The sequence below is a fragment of the Phyllobates terribilis genome, unplaced genomic scaffold, assembly GCF_046119375.1.
Source record: "Phyllobates terribilis strain yellow unplaced genomic scaffold, ASM4611937v1 Scaffold_65__1_contigs__length_7625178, whole genome shotgun sequence".
NCBI classification, from domain to species: domain Eukaryota; kingdom Metazoa; phylum Chordata; class Amphibia; order Anura; family Dendrobatidae; genus Phyllobates; species Phyllobates terribilis.
Genome location: NW_027362825.1, coordinates 697,572 through 706,399, shown reverse-complemented (window position 1 = coordinate 706,399; position 8,828 = coordinate 697,572). Strand labels below are relative to the sequence as shown.

General features: G+C 37.2%; 1 non-coding gene across 1 annotated transcript; it reads right to left on the bottom strand.

Annotated features, from left to right (window-relative positions):
- Positions 1-8,456: 8,456 nt before the first annotated feature.
- Positions 8,457-8,529, bottom strand: TRNAF-GAA (transfer RNA phenylalanine (anticodon GAA)). Its single transcript has one exon. It is a non-coding gene; the product is annotated as a tRNA-Phe (tRNA).
- Between the last annotated feature and the right edge of the window lie 299 nt (positions 8,530-8,828).

The window sequence follows — 8,828 nt, the reverse complement described above, 5'->3', positions numbered from 1 at the left end:
ACTGTGCTTCCCTAGAAATTCGGTCAAGAAGTGGGAGCGAGAAGATGTGGCTGTTGGTTGTGGCACATTTTCACCTTGGCCACGGCCCCGTCCTCTGCACGCATCATCACCAGAATGTCCAGTTCCACGTACCTTGCCACGTGCCTTGCCCATTGTAAAGGAAATAAAATAGCTTACACTCGCACTATCAATGGAAAAAGAGTAATAGAAAGTAGATTAGAACCGTGGAAGAGGAAAACCACAGTTCTATTTCTCTGGCCTTCACCCGACTCTTTTAAACAATCAGAACAATCAGGGAGAAACTATTACTGTTTTTCCTTATGGAAAAATTACCAAAGCCTGAATAAGAGAGATTTTTTACCGTGTAATGGAAAACCACACTGGGATTTGTCAGGCGTACACCAGACTATTTTCAACAGATATATTTTTGTGTCAGAACAGTCAGGAGACGCTACTGTTTTCTTTTACTGCAAAAAATGCAAAAAGCAGGATAATAGAGATTTTTTACTGTGTAATGGCAAAACCACAGTTATTGTTTACTGGTGTATACCACACTTTTTAAAATATATAGATTTGCGGCTGAACAGTGAGCGACACACTCAAACTGTTTTTTTTTTAGATACCAAAGGCCCAAAACTGGATACTACAGAGATTTTACCCGTAGAACTGCAAAACCACACTGGGATTTGTCAGGCGTACACCAGACTATTTTCAACATATATATTTTTGAGTCAGAACACTCAGGAGACACTACTGTTTTTTTTTACTGCAAAAAATGTGAAAAGCAGGATAATATAGATTTTTTACCGTGAACTGGCAAAACCACAGTTTTAATTTACTGGTGTATACCACACTTTTTAAAATATATAGATTTGCAGCTGAACAGTGAGTGACACACTCAAACTGTTTTTTTTTAGATACCAAAGGCCCAAAACTGGATACTACAGAGATTTTACCCGTAGAACTGCAAAACCACACTGGGATTTGTCAGGCGTACACCAGACTATTTTCAACAGATATATTTTTGTGTCAGAACAGTCAGGAGACACTACTGTTTTTTTTTACTGCAAAAAATGCGAAAAGCAGGATAATAGAGCTTTTTTAACGTGGAACAGCAAAACCACAGTATTAATTTACTGGTGTATACCACACTTTTTAAAATATATAGATTTGCGGCTGAACAGTGAGCGACACACTCAAACTGTTTTTTTTTAGATACCAAAGGCCCAAAACTGGATACTACAGAGATTTTACCCGTAGAACTGCAAAACCACACTGGGATTTGTCAGGCGTGCACCAGACTATTTTCAACAGATATATTTTTGTGTCAGAACAGTCAGTAGACACTACTGTTTTTTTTTGCTGCAAAAAATGCGAAAAGCAGGATAATAGAGATTTTTTACCGTGGAATGGCAACACCACAGTCATTGTTTACTGGTGTATACCACACTTTTAAAATATATAGATTTGCGGCTGAACAGTGAGCGACACACTCAAACTGTTTTTTTTAGATACCAAAGGCCTAAAACTGGATACTACATAGATTTTACCCGTAGAACTGCAAAACCACACTGGGATTTGTCAGGCGTACACCAGACTATTTTCAACAGATATATTTTTGTGTCAGAACACTCAGGAGACACTACTGTTTTTTTTTACTGCAAAAAATGCGAAAAGAAGGATAATAGAGATTTTTTACCGTGGAACAGCAAAACCACAGTTTTAATTTACTGGTGTATACCACAGTTTTTAAAATATATAGATTTGCGGCTGAACAGTGAGCGACACACTCAAACTGTTTTTTTTTAGATACCAAAGGCCCAAGACTGGATACTACAGAGATTTTACCCGTAGAACTACAAAACCACACTGGGATTTGTCAGGCGTACACCAGACTATTTTCAACAGATATATTTTTGTGTCAGAACAGTCAGTAGACACTACTGTTTTTTTTTACTGCAAAAAATGTGAAAAGCAGGATAATAGAGATTTTTTACCGTGAAATGGCAAAACCACAGTTAATGTTTACTGGTGTATACCACACTTTTTAAAATATATAGATTTGCGACTGAACAGTGAGCAACACACTCAACTTGTTTTTTTTTTAGATACCAAAGTCCCAAAACTGGATACTACAGAGATTTTACCCGTGGAATTGCAAAACCACACTTCTGTTTCAGTGGCCTATACCAGACTATTTTCAACAGATATATTTGTGTCTGAAAAATCAGAGACACACTTTTTTTGGGGGGGGGAGGGACACCAATAGGTTAATTAAACGGGTGTTTGTGCAGTGTGTAGGAGGAAAAAAAAAGAGGATTTAGATGAAAAAAAAGGATTTTTACTGGCCCCCGAGACCTGCAGCTAAGTCCAGCAATTTCAGAAAGTGGAGCACACAGGACTGTAATGCAGCATTTGCTGGTATTACCACTGCATCTCCTATACAGCTTGCCTGCCTGCCTGTCTGATATCTGGAATGGATATTAGTCCTTAGAAGGACTGTTTGTTTGTTCTGGCAGCCTTTACAGACCCTACACTAACTATTTCACAGGAAAAATCTCTCCCTAGCTCAGCAGCGCTGTCCCTACACTGTCTGATCTGGAGCGTCTGTGTCCAAGATGGCGGCGCCCGGTTTTAAATACTCGAGGTGACGCTGTGCAGCCAACCAATCACTGTAATGCCTACAAACAACAAGGCTGCGGCATTACAGTGACTGGCTGGCAATCCCTGCATGTTCATTGGCTCTGTAAAGAGAGCCAAACATGTAGGGCGGAGACCCGAGCTCCGGCCCAAGTAACCCAGAAATGCTCGGTGCTCGCCGAACATCCCGAGTAGCGTGATGCACGGGCGAGTACCGAGCAGTGTCGAGCATGCTCGCTCAACACTAGTTGCAGCCAATTTTGAGCTTGATGACCAAGCACCGTTTTTTAAATCTGACATGTATCACTTTATGTGGCAATGCTTAACATATCCCCTTGATTCTGATAGTGTTATTTTGTAACACATTCTACTTTATATTAATGGTAAATTTAGGTCAATATATATTTAGTTTTTCTTGTGAAAATATCTAAAGTTGCACAATTTCATTGAAATGCGGTGATGCCCCATATGTCTTCAGAAACTACTGTTTGGTCACACAGCAGGGCTTTGAAAGTAAGAGCACTATGTGGGTTTTGGGAATGCAGATTTTGCAAGAATATTTTGAGGGTGACATTTGCGGAGTTCCAAAAGTACCAAAACAGCAGAAACCTCTCCAAAGTGATCCCATTTTATAAATTACTCCTCACAATGAATTCATCAACACCGGCAATTACTATTTTTGTCCAACAGGTGTTTTCACTCTGCAACATCCAGAATTGCAAATGAGCCAGTTTAGTGCCCAGCTTGCGCTTATGGAGACAAGCACCCAATACATTTTAAGTGGGCTCTCCTTGCTAGAGAAATGCCAAATCTGTGGATTCTTTGTCTTACCATTAACGTGGAAACCCCTATTTTTAGAATGAAAGATGACGGTCTTGAGTTGGGGCTTGTGTTTTTTGACTTCCTGGCTTTTTCCCCAAACAGCTTTGTTCCTGGCATATTTTTGAAGCATATTTGTCTCAGTAATGCCACAGCGATTCATAGTCAAACATAAATGGCTGAAATCATTCAGTTAGTGTCTGATACATGCTGCCCGTATTAGCTATCAGGTTTCCTTTAAATCCTCATACAGCTAAGTCAAACTAAAATAAAACAAATTGATGATGTCCAGAATGAGGAAAAATTACAAAAAATATTATTTTCCTCGAAAGTTAAAAGTGTTCAGTTCTCAAGTTTCTATCATTTTATTTCCTGTAGATAGTTATAATGATTAGGACTTTTACATTCTCTGTAAACAGTCAGTCCATATGCTTTGTTTATTTTCTGCTTAAAATTTAATGGGTGAAGAAAAAAACTTTTGCCGAAACCCGGGACCTTTAGATCTTCAGTCTAACGCTCTCCCAACTGAGCTATTTCGGCAGGACATGTTTAGATTCAGGAATGTTCAACACACTGTAGATGTCACAACTGGATGCATTTATTTTTACTTTGACTTGTTTATGCAAGATTATCTATATTTGAAAGTACAGCTATTTTGCGCACATATTTAAGAACTTACATTAATTCTTTGTGAATGAATAGAAAAAAACAGCAATTCTGCATTTTTTTTACATTTTCAAATTTACTCAATTCGCCGGGGTAATTCTGACTGTGTCTTTGTAGGACAGGTGATGATTGAGCATAAAACACAATTTGTAAGCATAATGTTGCATCAAGCTTTATTTTTTCTTAGGTGCAAACAATTGAAGTGAAGAAAGGAGATGCAAATTTAGAGGAAATATTCTACTGATTGTTAATGTTGAAAGTGAAAACATTTGTCCCAAAATATGGTGAAACTTTGATGTCAGTATTACATGCGCATTTCAGACTTGTTAAACTATGTTCATCTGCTCTTTTAGCTTTTGTTTATTAAGTATATATATAGTCTATTGATGCCTGAGGTAAAAAAATCTGAAATTAGACTTACTGGTAATTCGTTTTCAAGGAATCTTCCACGACAGCACCTTAGGAGGTTCACTCTCTGCCCTAATAGGGACAGAGAACACATAGAGATGAAATAGCCCCTCCCATTTTCCTATCCACAGTATTTTTCCGATGCCAAAGCAACAACTAACATATGCACAAAGAAACTATGTGATGTTCCCAGAAGTCTTTTGTGAAAGCACAAATTCAGAACATTTAAGATTTGCCTCAAGGACCCCCAGGAATACTGCCAAAGTGCCAACGTTGAGAATTGGTTTTGCTAAGCCCCATCACTTTAGTTTTCAATTGGAGCAGAACCCCAACAGATCAGTAGCAGGAGTGAAGGTGTACAATTTCTTGAAAGAAAATGCTAATGTCAGAAGTGGGATTCAAACCCACGCCTGCAGGAGAGACTGCTACCTGAACGCAGCGCCTTAGACAGCTCAGCCACCCTGAATTCTTCTGGATTTTGTAATTTAACTCTTTCTAAGCTAAGCAGTAGACAGATGAGCATTACTTGTGATGAAAGGAAATATACCATGATTTCTTTTAGTTTAATATTGATTTGTAACTTATTAGTTACAGCCAATTTTGAGCTTCATGACCAAGCACCGTTTTTTAAATCTGACATGTATCACTTTATGTGGCAATAACACTGGAATGCTTAACATATCCCCGTGATTCTGATAGTGTTATTTTGTAACACATTGTACTTTATATTAATGGTAAATTTAGGTCAATAAATATTTAGTTTTTCTTGTGAAAATATCTAAAGTTGCACAATTTCATTGAAATACGGTGATGCCCCATATGTCTTCAGAAACTACTGTTTGGTCACACAGCAGGGCTTTGAAAGTAAGAGCGCTATTTGGGTTTTGGGAATGCAGATTTTGCAAGAATATTTTGAGGGTGACATTTGCGGAGTTCCAAAAGTACCAAAACAGCAGAAACCCCTCCAAAGTGATCCCATTTTATAAATTACTCCTCACAATGAATTCATCAACACCGGCAATTACTAATTTTGTCCAACAGATGTTTTCACTCTGCAACATGCAGAATTGCAAATTAGCCAGTTTATTGCCCAGCTTGCGCTTATATAGACTAGCACCCCATACATTTTAAGTGGGCTCTCCTCGCAAGAGAAATGCCAAATATGTGGATTCATTGTCTTACCATTAAAGTGGCATCCCTATTTTTAGAATGAAAGATAACGGTCCTGAGTTGGGGCTTGTGTTTTTTGCCTTCCTGGCTTTTTCCCCAAACAGCTTTGTTGCTGGCATATTTTTGAAGCATATTTGTCTCAGTAATGCCACAGCAATTCATAGTCAAACATAAATGGCTGAAATCATTCAGCTAGTGTCTGATACATGCTGCCCGTATTAGCTATCAGGTTTCCTTTAAATTCTCATACAGCTAAGTCAAACTAAAATAAAACAAAGTGATGACGTCCAGAATGAAGGAAAAATTACAAAAAATATTATTTTCCTCAAAAGTTAAAAGTGTTCAGTTCTCAAGTATCTATCATTTTATTTCCTGTAGATAGTTATAATGATTAGGACTTTCACATTTTCTGTAAAAAGTCAGTCCATATGCTTTGTTTATTTTCTGCTTAAAATTTAATGGGTGAAGAAAAAAACTTTTGCTGAAAACCGAGATTGAACCAGGGACCTTCAGATCTTCAATCTAACGCTCTCCCAAATGAGCAATTTTGGCAGGACACATTTAGATTCAAGAATGTTCAACACACTGTAGATGTCACAACTGGATGTATTTATTTTTACTTTGACTTGTTTTTGCAAGATTATCTATATTTGAAAGTCCTGCTATTTTGCGTAAATATTTAAGAACATACATTAATTCTTTTTGAATGAATAGAAAAAAACAGCAATTCTGCATTTTTTTTACATTTTCAAATTTACTCAATTCGCCAGGGTAATTCTGACTGTGTCTCTGTAGGACAGGTGATGATTGAGCATAAAACAGAATTTGTAAGCATAATGTTGCATCAAGCTTTATTTTTTCTTAGGTGGAAACAATTGGAGTGAAGAAAGGAGATGTAAATTTAGAGAAAATATTCTACTGATTGTTAATGTTGAAAGTGAAAACATTTGTCCCAAAATGTGGTGAAACTTTGATGTCAGTATCACATGTGCCTTTCAGACTTGTTAAACTATGTTCATCTGCTCTTTTAGCTTTTGTTTATTAAGTATATTTATAGTCCATTGATTCCTGAGGTAGAAAAATCTGAAATTAGACTTACTGGTAATTCGGTTTCTAGGAATCTTCCACGACAACACCTTAGGAGGTTCACTCTCTGCCCTAATAGGGACAGAGGACACATAGAGATGAAATAGTCCCTCTCATTTTCCTATCCACAGTATTTTTCCGATGCCAAAACAACAACTAACATATGCACAAAGAAACTATTTGATGTTCCCAGAAGTCTTTTGTGAAAGCACAAATTCAGGACATTTAAGATTTGCCTCAAGGACCCACAGAAACACTGCCAAAGTGCCAACTTTGAGAATTGGTTTTGCTAAGCCCCATCACTTTTAGTTTTCGATTTGAGATTGACACCAATAGAGCGGAACCCCAACTGATCAGTAACAGGAGTGAAGCTGTACAATTTCTTGAAAGAAAATGTTAATGTCAGAAGTGGAAATCGAACCCACAACTCCAGGAGAGACTGTGAAATGAATGCAGCGCCTTAGACCGCTCGGCCATCCTGACTTCTTTTGGCTTTTGTAATTTAACTCTTTCTAAGCTAAGCAGTAGAAAGATGAGCATTACTTGTGATGAAAGGAAATATACCATGATTTCTTTTAGTTTAATATTGATTTGTAACCTATTAGTTACAGCCAATTTTGAGCTTCATGACCAAGCACCGTTTTTTAAATCTGACATGTATCAATTTATGTGGCAATAACACTGAAATGCTTATCATATCCCCATGATTCTGATAGTGTTATTTTGTAACACATTGTACTTTATATTAATGGTAAATTTAGGTCAATATATATTTAGTTTTTCTTGTGAAAATATCTAGAGTTGCACAATTTCTTTGAAATGCGGTGATGCCACATATGCCTTCAGAAACTACTGTTTGGTCACACAGCAGGGCTTTGAAAGTAAGAGCGCTATTTGGGTTTTGGGAATGCAGATTTTGCAAGAATATTTTGAGGGTGACATTTGCGGAGTTCCAAAAGTACCAAAACAGCAGAAATCCCTCCAAAGTGATCCAATTTTATAAATTACTCCTCACAATGAATTCATCAACACCGGCAATTACTATTAATGTCCAACAGGTGTTTTCACTCTGCAACATCGAGAATTGCAAATAAGCCAGTTTAGTGCCCAGCTTGCGCTTATGGAGACAAGCACCCCATACATTTTAAGTGGGCTCTCCTCGCTAGAGAAATGCCAAATCTGTGGATTCTTTGTCTTACCATTAACGTGGAAACCCCTATTTTTAGAATGAAAGATGACTTTCATGAGTTGGGGCTTGTGTTTTTTGCCTTCCTGGCTTTTTCCCCAAACAGCTTTGTTCCTGGCATATTTTTGAAGCATATTTGTCTCAGTAATGCCACAGCGATTCATAGTCACACATAAATGGCTGAAATCATTCAGCTAGTGTCTGATACATGCTGCCCGTATTAGCTATCAGGTTTCCTTTAAATCCTTATACAGCTAAGTCAAACTAAAATAAAACAAAGTGATGACGTCCAGAATGAAGGAAAAATTACAAAAAATATTATTTTCCTCAAAAGTTAAAAGTGTTCGGTTCTCAAGTTTCTATCATTTTATTTCCTGTAGATAATTATAATAATTAGGATTTTTACATTCTCTGTAAACAGTCAGTCCATATGCTTTGTTTATTTTCTGCTTAAAATTTAATGGGTGAAGAAAAAAACTTTTGCCGAAACCCGGGATTGAACCAGGGACCTTTACATCTTCAGTCTAACACTCTCCCAACTGAGCTTGTTCGGCAGGACACATTAAGATTCAGGAATGTTCAACACGCTGTAGATGTCACAACTGGATGTATTTATTTTTACTTTGACCTGTTTTTGCAAGATTATCTATATTTGAAAGTCCCGCTATTTTGCGTACATATTTAAGAACTTACATTAATTCTTTGTGAATGAATAGAAAAATACAGCAATTCTGGATTTTTTTTACATTTTCAAATTTACTCAATTCGCCAGGGTAATTCTGACTGTGTCTCTGTAGGACAGGTGATGATTGAGCATAAAACACAATTTGTAAGCATAATGTTGCATCAAGCT